Source organism: Mauremys reevesii, linkage group 4, assembly GCF_016161935.1.
Source record: "Mauremys reevesii isolate NIE-2019 linkage group 4, ASM1616193v1, whole genome shotgun sequence".
Classification (NCBI taxonomy): Eukaryota; Metazoa; Chordata; order Testudines; family Geoemydidae; genus Mauremys; species Mauremys reevesii.
The window spans coordinates 16848921-16865917 of NC_052626.1; the positions used below are offsets into that span (position 1 = coordinate 16848921).

The following is a 16997-nucleotide window of genomic DNA, read 5'->3' on the forward strand; positions in this document are numbered from 1 at the left end:
TGGAAGATCCTCGACCATTGATTGTACCTCTTTGGGAAACCCAGAGAGATGGAACAAGGGCACATGTCACATGACTACAGACGTGTCGCCATATCTGAGTTCAGTGAGGGTTGCAAGGCTCTTTGAGTGAGAAGATGGCCCTCCGAGGTGGTCGTCCTGAACTATTCCTTCTTTCCTTCAGGCAGAACCTCAAAAAAATCTGATAATTTTGAGTAGTTTGTATAATTGTACTTAGCCATTAACACCTCATAGTTGGTGATCCTAAATTGTAGGGTTGACAATGAGTAGGCCTTACAAACATAAAGGTCTAGTTTCTTCCAGTCCCTGTCACACGGGGTAGTTCTTGAATGGTGGTGTCTACTCCATTCGTTCACTGCTTCCACCACCAGGGAGTTTGATTGTGGGGATGTGAAAAAAGGAATTCTATTCCCTTAAAGGTCACACAATACTTTTCATCTACCCTTTTGCAGGTGGATGGGACTGTTGCTGGGGTTTTGGCTGTGTCCAAGAGGGCATCATTGGTTGGTAGGGCAATTTTGGAGGAAGTTGATGTGTTGACTCAAGCACTTCCTCTAGTGGAATGTCCAAGGAATCTGCCACTCTCTTAAAGAGTTCCTGAAATTGTTTCAAATCATCCCCCATGGTGGGAGGTGGGGGCATGATGGCTTCATCCAGGGAAGAGGAGGAGAAGTTGGCTGCTGGTGCAGCTTCCTGGTCTGAAGCCTCCTCCAGTTCCTTGACCACCTCTTCTGGGGGAGGGTCCTGGTACCGAGGGTGAAGGGGAATGTCTTGACCTCATCCTGCTCTAACTTTTTTGCCACCCCAAGCAAAAAAAAAAGAGCCCCCGCCCCCCCGAGCGCACCGTGCAAGCCCCCGCCCCCCCGATCGTGCTGCACTGCCCGAAGCCCCCGCCCCCCCTCCGAGCACCACCCAGCCGAAACAAACAAAAAAAAAAACCCTCCAGCGCTGCCCTGCTGAACCAAAAAAAAAAAAAAAACCCGAGCGCCGCCCCGCCCCAAGGTGCCGCCCCAAGCACGTGCTTGGTCGGCTGGTGCCTGGAGCCAGCCCTGCATCCTGGCTGGACTGGGAGACTTGTGGTGTTGTGCTTGGTACGCTGCCCATGGGTCCCAGTAAGGCCAGTGTAGTGGGAAAGGCATGGGTGATGGCATCCAGGGGTGTCCTTACCAGCTCTGAGTTTGAGATCCCGGGTGATAATCCCTTTTTTGTGATGGACCTGGTCTGGCAGATGTGTCTGGGGAGGCAAAGAGTGATGGGAGGATTAGATTTCCCCATCATCCTCAGGATCAAATACAATAGATAATAAAAATGCTGCTAAGGAAGTGTCCTACACTAAGTGAATTTGGTTCAATGGCAAATACAGCTAACTTTCTCTATGTGGTCAAACTACATAGAATTGTTGCTTGCGTTACGTTCTCCCTTTCTATCAGATGTGTTTTCATGTCCATTCCTTGGATAGATAAGTGTGTGAGCAAACGATCCCTTTCTATATCACAAAAATGTGAGGAAAGGCAATTACACTATGAATTGTAAAAATCCTCCTTTGGACTTTTTTAGTGGTAGATCACAGCAAACTGTAATGGAGCTAAAACATAAGGTATTATAAATATCTTTATTATGGGAGTCTTGGATTTATGAGATCAGTTTATCTGGGTAGTTTTAGTGACAAATGCGAAGTGGTAATTTCTTTTGTACTCTACATAAACTGTTAGATTAAAATCTGATGTAAAGTTGTTACCTCTTCCTGCTTGTCAAATGCAAATAGATGATATTGCACAGAGCATGTTGTTAGTAAACACTGCTGTCATTTCCTTGTTAGCCACGATAGCCCCAGATCCAATCCCAATGGATTTATCTGGCTTTAAATGACCGCAGAATTATTTAAGTCCCCAAACACCAGCTGAATTGGAAGTCAGTGAGCCCATTAATGTTTCATGGAACTAAAATACTGGAAGAATGGGGATTGCACTCTACAGAGGCATAGGGAAACTAAGGTACATTGTACTGGTAGCTGCCGTCCCAGGATCCACATACAATGAACTCCTGGTCTCATTGAAGTAAATGGCAAAACTCCCATTGGCTTCAGGTTGGCCAGGATTTCACCCAAAGGTCCTGACAGACTGAGTGAGGGTGCATTCTGTTCCTCTGCTGCTCGGCCCACCTGACGCTGACTTAACAAGCAGTGGGACTGAACACGGGTACTTTTTAAGCCCTAATCCAGACCTGCACAACTCGTAAAGCAGCGAGGGCCATATTACTCCAAAGAAAACAGTTGAGGGCCGAACCCCGCCCCGGCTCTGCCGAACCCCCCTCCTACCCCAGCGCCGCCAACCCCCCCCCGAAATACTCCCCTCCCCGAGCACTGCCCATCCCACGGAAACAAACCCTCCTTCCCCAGCGTTGCCCCACTGAAACAGCGGTATTGAACCTCGCTAATATGTTATAGCGGGCCCCTAAGGTAGTATAATTAAGGTAAAAGAAAAATGTCTTTTTGCTAGAAGTAGAATAAGATCTCCCCCCCGCCACTTTGTAATCAATTGCCCTGTTGAATGAATGAGGTGTGACTGAGGAAGGCGTGGAAGGCAGCACCTCCAGACAGCTGCAACTCGTGGGGAGGGGATGGGAGCCAGACCAGATCAGTAGAACAGGTCAGCCACCGACTCCCTCGGCTCACCCACTCACCCCCCACCACTGCTCGCCCACTCGCCTCCTCAGCCCCCCACCCCCCTGGCTCGCCTACTCAGTCCCAGCCACTGCCAGCCCGCTCGCTCGCTGCCACTGCCCCCTGGCTCACCTCATCAGCCCCCCACCCCCGGCTCGCCTTCTCACCCCCCGCCACTGCCCGCCCGCCTCTTCAGCCCCCCTCCCTCACCCGCCGCTTGCCTACTCATCCCCCACAGGCCACACAGTGAGCCCACCTACTCATCCCCCACGGGCCGCATGCAGCCCCCGGGCCGCATGCTGTGCAGGCCTGCCCTAATCCAAAGACAAAGGCTCCTCTTGACTTCAATGGGATTTGAATTGCGTCCGTACCTGGTTTATATTTCTGATCACCAAAATACAGCCACATGCCAGACCAGGCTAGCTGTACCTTACCCTTTGAGCTCATCAAATCTATTGCTGATTTAGGGACATAGCAAAGAAGTCAAGTACCCTGTACTCATTTACTTTTGTAAGACATCATAGTTGAAAACTTAGTTCCTTCCTGACTCCATAGACTGAATTTATCTCTGACATTCGTAGCCTTGCATCAGGGATGTGTTTGATCCCCTAAATCTGTAACCCTGGTTATGCATGCACTATCTGACACCTATATTTCAGGGTGTGGGATGATTATCTCTTGCCTGTATGTAGACAAGACGACTTGTGTTCTCATTGTGATGGACCACCTAATGATTAAGTCTCAAAAAGTTGGGCAGTATCAGTTATACTTGTAACACTGTCACACAGAATGCTTGTCAGGTTGGATGTAAATATTTTATTGGCTTGAACATTTTGTGTTCCAGGCATGGTCTTATGACTTTGGATGTAATAAGCTAGGAAGGACAATATACCTTGTGGTTGCTATTAATCCAAGAAGAGAAAAAGATGGTTTAATTGATAAAAGCGCATTGGGGTAGGTGCCTAAATCTGACATTTAGGTGCCACTGGTGTTCCCAGAATCCCCACTCAGCCACCAGATATCCCTGTAGGTGCCTACAGTCCCTAGGTCTCCAAGTTTCTGTCATTCATGTCCCAAAGGTTCCTGACCCTGCCTAGCACCTTACCCAACCCTAAGTCCCAGCAGGTTTCACAAACTAGTCATTCCCCTGCCTATTTTGCCTTCGGGGCCCAATACAGTAGGTGTGCTTACTGGGCTATAGCGTATTCTGGGGCAAGTCTGTCTCACTCTAGCCTGAAACTGTTCCATTGTGTATAAATACTTCAGTAGTCATGGGACCAGAGAGTGAGTGAGAATGAATCGCTAGGCTGGTGATTCAGGGCACTCACTTGCGAGGAAAACCCAAATTCAAATGCCTGCTCCACATCAGGCAGAGGGGGGAAGTGAACCCAGGTCTTCCACATCTTGGGTGAGAGGCTAAAACCACTGGGCTAAAAGTCACAAGGAGGGTGGTATCACTGCCACCTTTTTGGCTGACCTAACTTAAGCACCAAACTTCAGAAGTGGGTTCGGAGTTGTGACTCATGAGTGGAACTTCCTCCGAGGGGGTAGGACTTAGAACACACTCTTCTCCTCGCATTTCCTATTGGTTAGCTTATGCAGTTCCCCACTCAGTCTGCTGGCATTTGTGAATCCTTTTCTTAGGTACCTAACTCTCCCCAAGTGTTGCATAGGAAGACTTGGCACCCAATTTAGGGCTGTGAATTCCGTCTGGTGGCAGGGCACTTAACGTAGTAGTACCAACGTTCTGTTTGTGAATCTATCCCTTAGTTTCTGTCTGGGAACGAATAAATCTTGACAGTGTCAGTGATCCACTATATGTAGCCATAAACTTCTCATTCCACTCCCAGGGAAACCAATGTTGGCATCAAAATTCAGTGCCAGGCAATTCCTTTAAACCATTTCAATGAACTTTAATGTACTTCCAAAACGAAGCACTCTCCTGGCATGATGGGTAGATGTTGTGTGTTGTAATGAATATGGCCAGGAACAGAGACATGCAGAGGTACAAATCAGCAATGGTGCATGACAGAAATTAGTAACGCAGCAGTTTAAAGATGTTCCACAGGCTTCCTGAAGAATATAAATGCACATTCTCTATGAACCAGAGCTGGATGAATAATTCACAACATAATTTATTCAACAAATTTTGCCTCTTTTAAGGGTGAGCAAATTTCCCACGAACAGACACATTTTTCTTGAACTTCTCCCCTATCCTCAATTATTTGCTGAATTAGGCCCAATCCTGCAAACATTTACACACATGCTTACCTTTACTACCCTGATTTCAATGGGAATACTCACGGTAGTAAAGTTAAGCTTGTGTGTAAGTGATTGCAGGATTGGGGCCTTAGTTTAGAAATAATTATTTGGGCTGTAGATTGTTGAGGAGCAGCTTGATGTGGGTATTCACTTTTTGTGCTGTTTTGATTAGACCCAGAGCATAAGGAATGCCAGGAAGCTGTGGCTGCAAAAGAATTTTTAAAAGAATTCAAAAAGACCATCTTTAAAATGTATCAGAATCCTCAGGTTATCTGCAGGTTGCTAACCTAAGTAACAATTTCTTCCCTCCTCTTGTTACACTTGTGTTGCATCTTACCGTGTATTAGATGGTAAGTTCTTGGGGACAGGGATGGTGCCTTCTTGTGTGTCGTTACAGCATCTAGTACAAAGAAGCCACACGTCGTATTATCACAAGAGTACTGTAATTACAGTGTAATTACATTGCAATCACATTTGTAATTACACTTTTTGATTCTTATAGTTACTACTAGTTTATATAAACCAGGAAGTTTACTACATGACTGAGAATAATTATAGTGTAAATACAATGTAGTTAACAATATATGTAGTAAGAACAACACCAAAGGGGAGATAATGTTAATACTGCAGTTAATCTTCAAGTTATAAGAATGCTAATTACATGTTGGAAAGCAAAAAGACAGCATGATTGCATTGTTATTGTGAGGCTCTTATTATAAAATGTGACCTGATTCAGGTTGGGTCCTCAGTACAAAATTAATAATAAAGTAAATAATAATAATATACTCTGTGCTTTCTGGTGAGTATGTTAGGAATGTCCATACAGCAGGTCTGATCATTGGTCTGGAAGAAGAATCAGAGCCTGAGCTCCTTTGCTCTCTAGCTCAGTTTCAGCACTGTGGGATACACTGACTTTTTATTCTACTTACAGAGAAGCTAAAGCACCGACTACGGATAACAAATATATCATGTTGTCTTCTAACGATCTCAGAAGCACAAATTAAAGTAACTTCAACACGTTCTAGCATGAGAGAGGCAACACCGTACTGTAATACACTCTGCTGTCAGTAGGAATGGGGGAAGAGGGGATTCCCACAGAGCAGTTATAATACTAACTTGCTCCCAGATCTGAAACAATAAAACTCAGGCCTTTTCCATGTGTGAACTCTGCAACCCAGGAGAACATATCTTACAGATAAACAATTTCATTATCTTGCAAAAAGTACTTGCAGTCTGTGTTATAAGCCTATCCAGGGAGAAGTTATTGGGCTCCCAAATTTAATTTGAGCAGCAATCAGTCAGTGAGTACATTGAAATTAACACGGATTTTGTACATCCACATTGTTTTTACATCCTGTAATAAATGTGCTGTAGAGGAGCAATGCAAGTCAGTACTGACAGCAAATACTCCATAATATAGAGCCCCAGCTGGTATAGGAAGAAAAAACACACCCATAAATCAGTGTCTCATGGGTATCAAGATTATTTTCTGCCCACGCCAGTGCCATGTATCAAACAAAAAGATAATAAATATTGTAATACTAATAGCAATGCATCAGGATATGTGGAGTTATGTTGGTTTTTTTCCTGATTTGTAGTATTACCATAACACAAATTTAGCCCAATGCAGATGCAGCATCTGACTTTTTCAGTGACATCCTTTACCTAACTTTTTAGTTGCTCATCTGTCTGTCATTCAAACAGAATTCTGTGACTCCCAGTGCCTCATGCTTACAAGAGATTGGTAGAACCTGGGGTTAAATTGAACCAGCTTCACAAGTTGGTATAATTTTATGAGAAAGTTTCTGTAGCACAAGATGACAAAGCTTTCGTTTTTAAAAGCGTTTGTAGCCTTCATGGCTGGGAAGATAAACTCTGTTCACAATATGGAGGTTAACTGATAAAGCGATATCTAGCTGAATCGGCAGACAACCTGAAACATCTGAAATGTCTTAACTGGCCCCATCACCTCAATCAGATGTTGACTCTGAAGCCTAATAATGATGGCATGAATGCCAACATGAACCATTTCAGTGCTGGTCAAATCGCACAAGAAAAACAAGGGAAGATCACATTAGGAGAATCTGCTGTAACTGGTGTCTCATTTGGCCATCTCCTTTTGGATACTCAAGTGGGTGGGACTGTGTTTGTGGGTAGAGCTTCCATTACCTTTTTTTCTTTCAGTTTTGGCCCCTAGGTATTCCTGTTCATGGCTGCTAATATTGTTGCTTCATTACAGATATAATTAGAAATTATAAAATATAACTGCTCCCCAACTTGCCCCCCCCAAAAAAACTCTACACAACAGGACATAGTAAGTGATGGATCTGTGATATTTTTCTCCCCATCTCGGCTCATAAAGATTAAAATGAAACATTTAATTTCTCTGTAATGCCAAATATAAACTCTGGATACAATGAATTAATTTCAACATGTTTCACATTTTATATTCCAGGTGCTTATATGAGGCCACCTCAGTTACCTCCATGGACTAAAATTGGGTCCCTGGAACATTTACATTCCTTCACACCTATGGTACCTGCAATGACAATGCTCATCCATCTTTTGAAATATCTAGCTGCATTTTTTATAATTATAGCTGTAATATTTCTCTAACCTTATGCACATTGGACCAGAATATCATGGGGCTTGACCATTCTCTAGGCAGGAAAAAATATATAGGGAGTTGGAAATCCAGTGATTTCCCATGAGTGGAATTTCCATCGAATTCTCCCATTACAGAGTTGGGAATTTGACCTATGCAGAATGAGCAAAAACATTTCTGCCCTGAAATCTGCAAATCCCATCAAGATCTCTAGAGAGCAGAGCCTAAATTCTGGATCCCTTCCCCTCCATGGCAATGCAGCTCCCCCAAGGAGCTGGGAAGAGAGGAAGGAGTGGATTCCTTGTGATTTTTTTTTTCCAGGTGAGAGGTCGCTGAAAATGGTGTCAGTCTCTAGGAGTGAATTTCACTCTTTCTGCAGTGATACAGAATCATATCTTGCAGTTTGGGGACTTAGATGATTGCACAGAATAGATCTAAACAGTTCATTCCTTGTCACCAGTTAAATATTCTATCAGGGTTGCCAGGGGAGAATATTCAATTGCTTTTTAATCTGGAAGCTGAATAACAAGCAGTTCTTCCTGGAAGCAACCTAAGTTACGATTTTGTTTGTAGAAGACAGCATTCTTTATTCTGCTTTTTGCATTGCTGAACTTCTCCGCTGGCTCCTCTAAATTTAAACATGACAAAAGGAAGAGCAAATGATTTGAACTTTCCCCTACTTAATTTCAAAGCAAACAGAGTGAATCTGCATATAAAAATGGGTATTTAAAAAATGTAACAAGGAAACTGATTCAGTGCAGTGGCTCATTTTTGAGTGTATCCTTGCAATTAACTGAGAGAGAAGCCAGGGATCACCATACTTATTTTGAATAGATGTATCCTTCAGAGTGTGGCTGCTATTTATAGTCAAAATGAGTCTAAACATCCCTGATGTAAGCCTCAGTTACCCCAGTAGTGACTTTGGCCCAGTGTTCTATGACGATCACAAGTCTCATCAAGGATCTAAAAGGAATCAATGGTGTAGTGGTTTTAAAAAAAAAAGTGAGTGAATTAACCTGAATTAAATTCCATATTCCTCGAAGGAGAAGTCGGTAAACTCAGTCAGATGGGTTTATCCTTGACTAAACTACTGAAAAGAATGATGATTCTGTATAAGCAAGCTGTGCTGGAATGAATAGAAAGGATGCTTTATGGAGTTTAGCACAGTTGTTGGGTACCCAGTTTGGAAAACATTGAGAAACAGTGTCCTCTACTTTGAGCTCACAGGAACAGGGACTATCTTTGTTTTACTCATTTGGACAATGCCTAGTTGTGTGGGGCCTGGATTTGGGCCTGCTGGTGCTACCACAATATAAATAGGTAAATAAATACATCGTTGGTCCAATCTCTTTGAATTAGAACTGAGCTGAAATGTGGTATCTGTATTGGATTTGGACAAAATTTCAGATTCAAGAAAACATTTGTATATCTTTAAAAAAAATGTTTTTGTTCAACTTTGTGTAACGGGGCTCCATTTAAGACAGGCAGGGTCTTATTCTGCTCTCACACCAGTTTTACACTACTGTGAGTCCATGTTTTTCACTTGAGCTACTCCTGATTTATGCTGGTGTAACTGAGATCAGAATCAGGCTCAAAGTTCAGACATATTTGAAATGTGACTATGCCCAAAATAAGACCATGAAAACTTGTGTGAGAGAAATACAAGAGAAATGAGTAATATGGGTGACTTGAAACAAAGTTCTTCCCTCTTACTCAATGTAATGTAAATCCCAAGAGTTCTCCCTTCCTTGTACAAGTTTGGCCCAGCTGAACAGTCGTCCTCCATGTCATAGGGACACTCTGGGGCTCTCCATGCAATATAAATTGCACTGGGTAACTCTGGGACCTTTTTTTTTGCTACTGCAGAAGTCCTTTCTCTTCTGGCAGGATCTCTCTGCAACATTTGATACTGCTGACCAGAGAATCCTGCTCTCCCACATTAGAGACAGGCATAGCAGGGGTTAGAGGGTTCCTGTCCAACCTCACCCAGGGAGTCATGATGGGCATGTGCTCCTTCACCTCTAGAATCCTCACCTGAGGTCTGCCTCAGGGAGGCATCTTGTTTAACTTCCATTTGCAGCTTCTGGGGAGATTGGACTGTCAGAAAGCCTTAGACAAGGTCTCTCGCCAAAGGCTCTTAAGCAAACTAAGCAGTAATGGGCTAAGAGGGAAGGGCCTCTCGTGGATCAGTAACTGGTTAAAAGGCAGGAAACAAGGGGTAGGACAGTTTTGACAGGTAAATAGCAGTGTTCCCCCAGGGGTCTGTACTGGGACCAGTGTTGTCCAACATTCATACATGGTCTGGAAAAAGGGGTAAAGAGTGAGGTGGTAATGTTTGCAGATGATACAAAATGACTCACGATAGTTAAGTCCAAAGCAGAGTGTGACGAGTTAAAAAGGTCTCACAAAGCTGGGTGACTAGGCAATAAAATGGCAGATGAAATGTGTATTGGAAAACATAATCCCAAAAATACATACAAAATGATGGGTCTAAATTAGCTGTTACTACTCAAGAAAGATATTGAAGTCATTGGGGATAGTTCTCTGAAACATCCACTCAGTATGGCCATTCTTGTCGTCTTCTTATGTGTCAAGTCTGCTCAAAGTAAAGGTCTCTTGCTTTGAACATGGCTTATCCCAGAGTTTGTTAAAATTCCAACAGGCCCCAGGTCTCTGCTCACCTCACAGCAATTCTGTAAAGGAGAGCGGGGTCAGACGACAGAGGGGATCACAGAGCAGGCGAGGTTGTTGCAGTGGGGTCAGAGCATGGAAAGTGGAGCGTGAATAAGAAAGAGCTCCTTAAAGAAAGGTTTAGCTTGGTTTGGATTCAGTTCTGCTTAGGAGCTGAGGGAAGGTTTGAGAGGGTTCTTATTTCTCCAAAATCAGGTCACCAGTTTATGATGACATGGTTCTGCCCCTGCTACTGTTTGTGGGACAAATGTTCCATGGTGCGATAGCGGATAGGTTACTATTCACTTGTTCTCCAAGGCTTAGTGGACCACAGAGGTCAGTTCATGAGCACCAGTGTTGGCCAGAAAAGGTTCATGATGCCAGTGTGCTCAAGAGGCTGGGTTGTACTTGAAAGAGGAAGAATGGACTTTATGGTGTTTCTGTGTTGTTATTTTGGGGAACCCCCACATATCTACTCCTAATATGGCTCATGAAGCTGTACCCCAATATTGCCAAGCCAAGAGAAAGGGAATTCAGCTACAGGCTCAGTAGCTGGGGCTTGGTGGTGAGTGCACCTTTGGGTAGCTCAAAGCTCACTGGAAAGGTCTTCGGACCCATGTGGATGGCAGTGTGGCCAACAGGTTTTGTGTAATTATGGCGTGCTGTGCTTTGCACAAAATATCGGAGTCTAAAGAGGACTACTTCAGGAGTGAGTGGGCACTGGACAGATCTGGTTTGCCAACCCTATACCGCCAGCCGGGTCCCACCCCATGTTCACACTGCTCCTTGTTCCTCATGGGCAAGGGAAATTTGTGATGCTATGTGCTTGCACATCATGGAACAGTGGGGAGCCAGAAGGTGAAGGACACTATGTGCTACTATGGTGCTTCTCGAAAAGCTCAACAGACCATTGCTACACAGTTGTGTTGCACCATACCTGCATGGGTTTCGATCCCTGGCAGCTGACACGAATGTACTAACTGAAAGCAGACAATTGTGGGAGGGCCCCTCCACAAGGCTCACACTTTGGGCTGTGGTTTTGTGATGCAGAGGGGTATATGCAATTTCATGCAAGCATTGAGCAAAGTTTATATATATAAACAGCTCTGTGTAAGGATGCTTTAGGGAGATCACTTCAGTCATTGTTAAAGTACTTTTGAAAAACAGTTCAGTAAAGTTTTGGGAGGGGTTTCACATAATCCTTCTTCAGTCTTTTCTGGCCATGGTCCTGCTCCCTCTGGGCATACTCCCATTCCCTGTGGCATGACTGCATTTCAAGGAGCCGGTTCATGAGTGCCTCATCCTGCCTAAGGAGCCCAATCCTCCCTTGCTCTAAGGAACTTGAATTGTTCCTTGAGCAGGTCCTCCAGGGTCCTTTTCCCTCTGCCTCTGCTGTCCCTGGGGTGCTGCTCCTACCCTCCTGCAGAATAGTTTCCCTGTCAGCCGCACAATGTCCTGCTGAGACAAAGAAAAAGGAGCCATATTTCATTTCTCCTTTGAAGGAACCCAACCAAACCTCCATGTAACATAACTGCTGACAAAGGCCACAATATCGATACTTTTTTTCAGCATCTCAAGAATGCAACTGTTAGTTTCCTTCCTTCTCAGACAACTTTTGCAGCCCACAAGGAAAGAGCTGGGTAATAAGGGTAAGATCTGCAGTCCTGTTGTTAAAATGTTGTAATGTTTACAGTGCATAAAGGGGTTGGTTGGGGTGGGGTTTGGTTCCTTTCAGGGGCAATGTTACCAGTTACCCGTTTGTTCTTTAAAGGCTGGCTATCATCTGGGCAACATAACAGGAAGAGAGCAGTATCATTCCAGTCCTGTGGGGAGGAGATCTGCCCTCCTATGCCAAAGAGATGTTTCTGCTAATGGTCACCACTCTTCCCATGACTGAGTGGAGGAGTTAGGTGAGTTACACAGGTGGACCAAGCACATTTGCCTAGCCATTAAACCAGCTTAATGCCAAAAATATGCTGAGTCCTGCTTACAGGACTGGGAGGCAATCTGAGAGGAAATTGACTGAATTCTAAGCCAGCAGACCGAGTTCCTGGGGAAGAGAACAGAGAATCACAATGAACATTCACCCAGCTCCTAAAACCCCTCTGCATGGCCAGCAGGTCCAGCGAACAGCATTGAAAGGAGCAGAGACACAGACCGTCTGACTGCAAGTGGATTTTCTTCCCTGAACTATTAACACTGCAAGCCTGTCACTTTCCACTGATAAGGCACATGGAGTTGTATTTGCAACCACCAGAGTGGATCCTTCACCCATCCCTGCTTCTCCTGGCTTCTGCAGTGCAGGGAGAGTCCAGACACCAGGGAGTGGGATGGGAGAATGGACTGCTCTGACACTCCTCAGACAACTAAATTGTTCCTTTTTTCCTGGGCCTAGGCAGGCCCTCACTCAAGCCAGCAACCACCCCCTTCTGTATGACATGCATTTCTAAGAAGGAAAGACAGAGTGGGGGGGTGGGGGAAGGGTGATTTGAGATTTTTGAACAACCATTAGGGTGACCAGGTGTCCTGATTTTATAGGGACAGTCCTGATATCTGGGGCCTTTTTTATATATAGGCTCCTATTATCCCCCCACCCCCTGTCCCAATTTTTCACACTTGATATCTGGTCACCCTAACAACCATAAATGTCATGAAACAGTTCTTTCCCTACCTGGCCCTTTTCCAAATCTGCCCCCTTCCTCCCTGGTCCATGCAGCCCAGGGGCTGTTGCTACCAAACTGCTGGCAGAGAAATGCACAGACACAGAGGCACAGTGATTGCTCATTAGTGATTTTGTTACAGCTTCCACTACGTGCATTACAATAGTTCAATGGATTTTAATACAATCACCGATTTACAGCTGTGTGTTGCTCAGGGGTCATGGAAGGGTGGTGGGGAGGGGAGAGGGGGGGCGCCGGCTTCAGGCATGTATCATATCACGAAGTAAGAGGGGATATTTCCAGGGAGGGGCAGGAGGCAGGCTGAGGTAACACTTAACAGCCTCAGATTCTGGTTCCTGCAGGGGCTCTGGGTCCTCCTCAGACTTCTTGTTGTGGGGCTTCCTCAACCGAATCCACTGGGTAGCAGAGGTGCGTACATACTCCCACCCCCTCATGCGTGCTGATTTCTTTATTGTGCACTGTCCTTCAGTGGTGTGCTTCAGATGTGGGGTCCTCGCACAACAACGCACATGTAACTACATATAGGCACCCATGTACATGTAGCCAGAGATGACTGGACCGCTTCACGCCCTCAGAGCCTTCTATGCTACAGGTAGGTGTGGAGAGGAGCCCTTTCCTTCCATCATCCCTCTATCCCTCCTGGTTAAAGGATCCCGTTTTTCAGTGCTCTAAAATCCACATGCTATGATGGATATTCTTGAAATTTGCTACGTGTCATGGGAGGGCAGGGTAGGGTTAGTGACCCAAATTAGGGGTCATTTTGAGCCAGGGTTTGTAGAGTTATGTCCCCCACCCTCCAAAACGAACCCCAGTCATTTTTTCAAAAAAAGTTTCTGTGTGTATGTTTCACCCACAGAGCTAGGATCCAACTATTGGTGTGATGTGAGTCAAAGTGGTCTCAGTCGGCCAAGTTTTACCCAAGAGAGTGCCTGCCACTCACTAAATATTTGGCAGACTCAAATTGTGAATGGTATTTAAGAACATGTTCACTTCTTTGCTTGAGTAGATGTGACGTCTGGGAGGATTACAGTGTGCATGCACCAAGAAAGAAAAAAAATGTGAGAGGGTTTCTAGTCAGCCATGGGTAGTTTGAGCAGATGTGCTGATGCCATTGCCCGTGGTGAACTTCCCCCCCAGCCCCCTGACATTTCTAGTCCAAACCTTTGTACACCTGCACAATACAGAGTCTAAGGCCAGAAGGTACCATTTTGATCATCTAGTCTGATCTCCTCTGTATAACACAGACCATAGAACTTCTCCAAAATAATTCCTAGAGCAGATCTTTTAGAAAAACCTCTTGATTTAAAAATGGTCAGTGATGGAGAATCCACCATCACTCTTAGTAAATTGTTCCAAGGTTACTGTTAAAAATATACACCTTGTTTCCAGTCTCAGTTTGTTTAGCTTCAACTTCCAGCCATTGGATTGTGTTGTACCTTTCTCTGCTAGATTGAAGAGTCTATTATTAAATATTTGTTCCCCATGTAGGTACATATGGACTGTAATCAAGGTCCCCTCCTTAACCTTCTCTTAAGCTAAATAAATTGAACTCCTTGAGTCTATCACTATAAAGCATGTTTTCCAATCCTTTAATTATTCTCATGACTCTCCTCTGACCCCTCTCCTATTTATCAACATCCGTTCTGAATTGTGGACATCAGAACTGGCCACAGTACTCCAACCGCTAGTTGCACCAGTGTCAGATACAGAGCTGCTGTTTTGCAGGTGTTAAGTCCGTGTCTTCCTGATAGCCTATCAGATGGCGATTCTAGCTGAGGTGGTAGGAAATGTCACTCTGTTCGAAGCTGGGTATAATAACAGCACCTCTCAGTCTTTGTGTGAATCATGACTTGCTGATTTGGGTTGAATTTTTATTCTTAGACAGGTTGTGTACTTCTGATGGATTTGACTGAAATAATCAGCACATGCTCTATACCGCTGATCCTAATGCTAGCAACAGATGCTCATATGCTCACAATTTCCTGGCAGATGGATCCCATCCACCATCTTTCACTTATTCAATTTCAGGCTCAAAGCCACAAGTGAACTAAGTGAACATGCTGGAAAAGCACAAAATAACAAACAAACAAAAAAAACCCCACTTTCAGTCTAAATTCTTTAATCCCATTCACACCAATTGAATAATAAATGGTACCTGATGTGTTATCAGACCCAAAGTCTTGAGACTAATAAAAGAATAAATTGGATCTGTTTCGACAAGGCAAATAAACCTTTTTAGCATATATTAATTACACTAGTCAATGCCATTGATAATGACAAGCTCAGATGCGTTATTTTAGGGAAAGGGAAACAGAAATGCACACACATCGCCAGCATGGCTTCTAGTGAATAACGAAACAGAGTTCTTATCCAGTCTGTTTTTTTACCTTTTCTTTGGCAAGAGAATATGGGACAAACAGATAGCATTTGAGTCTAGGTAAGGTTTATTAGTAGTAGTTTTATCGTAGCACCTAGGAAGCCTAATCAGGGACCAGATGTGCTAGGTACTGAATAAAGTGGTCACTGCCCCCAACAGCTTATGGGCAAAGTATAAAACAAGAGATAGCAGACACAAATAGGGGGAAAATACAAGGGAACAATGAGGCAATACTGGGCAACATGATAGGCAGTGGTCTTAGCACATCAGCAGCCTAACCACTGTGAAGGTGAGAAGTTTGGCCAAAAGCCCATCCTGGTTCAGTGGTGAAGTGAAAACAGCTATTAAAAATATTAAAGCAATATATAAAAATGGAGAAAGCAGGAAATAGGTAGCAATCAATATAAACGAAACATTATAAAGTGCAGAAAATGGATAAGGGAAGCTAAAGACATCAGGGAAAATTCTGCAGTGATCAGGGCTAAGGATACTAAGAAGGAGCTTTTTAAGTATATGAGGAACAAAAGAAATCCTAGCCCTGTGATAAGCCCATTCCTAGGTAGAGATATTAAAATTGTTGAAAAGGCAGATGTGTTAAATAAATATTTCTGTTTTGTATTTTGGAAAGAAGCAGGATTATGTACTTGTACCACAAAAAGCTGCTGAAGTACTTTCTAGTGTTTTAATAACTGAAAAGATATTAAACATCATGTTACTATTGATAAACATTCTTAAATGGGGAGGCCCAGATAACTTGCACCAAAGCGACATAAAAGAGCTGGTTGAGATCTCTGGCTCCCTGATGTTTGTTTTTTAAATAAATCTTGGAATGCCAGGAAAGTTCCAGAAAAATGGAAGAATGCTAATGCTGTGCCAATCTTAAAAAGGAGCAAGCAGGATGATCTGGGTAACTATATGCCAGTTAGCCTGATATCAGTCCTGGGCCTAGTAATGGAAAATCTGATATTGGATTCAGTTGGTGAAGGAATTAAAGGATAGGAATATAATTCTGATCAACATGATTTTCTGGAAATAAGTGTCCTCAAACAAAACTGAGTCCATTCTTTGAGATTACAAGTTTGTTTGGTAAAGTTAATAGAATTAGACCTTTGAAAGGCGTACTGCACAACATTCTGATTAAAAGATTAGCACTACACAATATCAGCAGAGCAGGTGTCAAATGTATTAAGAATGAGCTAACTGGCAAGTCTCAAAAATATTTGTCAATTGGGAATTATCACAGAATGGGGGTGTTCCTAGTGGGATTCTGCTGGGATCAATGCTAGGTCCATTGCTATTCAACATATTCATCAATGGTCTGGAAGTAAATACAAAAATCACTGCTGATAAAATTTGCAAATGACACAAAGACTGGCAGAGTGGTAAATAAGGAGTACAGGACAGTTGTACAGGGCAATCTGGATTGCTTGCTTAGCTGGGCCCGTTCAAATAAAATGAGTTTTAATACAGCTAAATGAAAAGTTATATACCTAGGATCAAGGAATGCTGGCCCTATCTACAGAATGGAAAATGTATCCTGGAAAGCAGTGTCTGAAAAGGAATTGGGGTCATGGTGGACATATGACTCTGAACATGAGCTCCCAGTGCAATGCTGTAGTCAAAAAGGCTCATGCGATTCCTGGATGTATAAGCAGGGGAGTAGCTAGTAGGAATAGGGAGGTGATGTTCCCTCTGTATATGACACAGGAATACTGCATACAG

At 43.7% G+C, this 16997-nt stretch overlaps 1 long non-coding RNA gene across 1 annotated transcript in view; it reads right to left on the reverse strand.

The window, feature by feature from the left end:
* Window positions 1–1186: 1186 nt before the first annotated feature.
* LOC120405313 overlaps window positions 1187–16997 on the reverse strand; it is a 38728-nt gene continuing 22917 nt past the window's right edge. Inside the window, exons 4-5 of the long non-coding RNA XR_005598485.1 lie at window positions 5280–5342; window positions 1187–1252 (exon numbers count right to left, since the gene is read on the reverse strand). This is a non-coding gene — a long non-coding RNA (uncharacterized LOC120405313). The remainder of the gene's footprint in view (window positions 1253–5279; window positions 5343–16997) is intronic.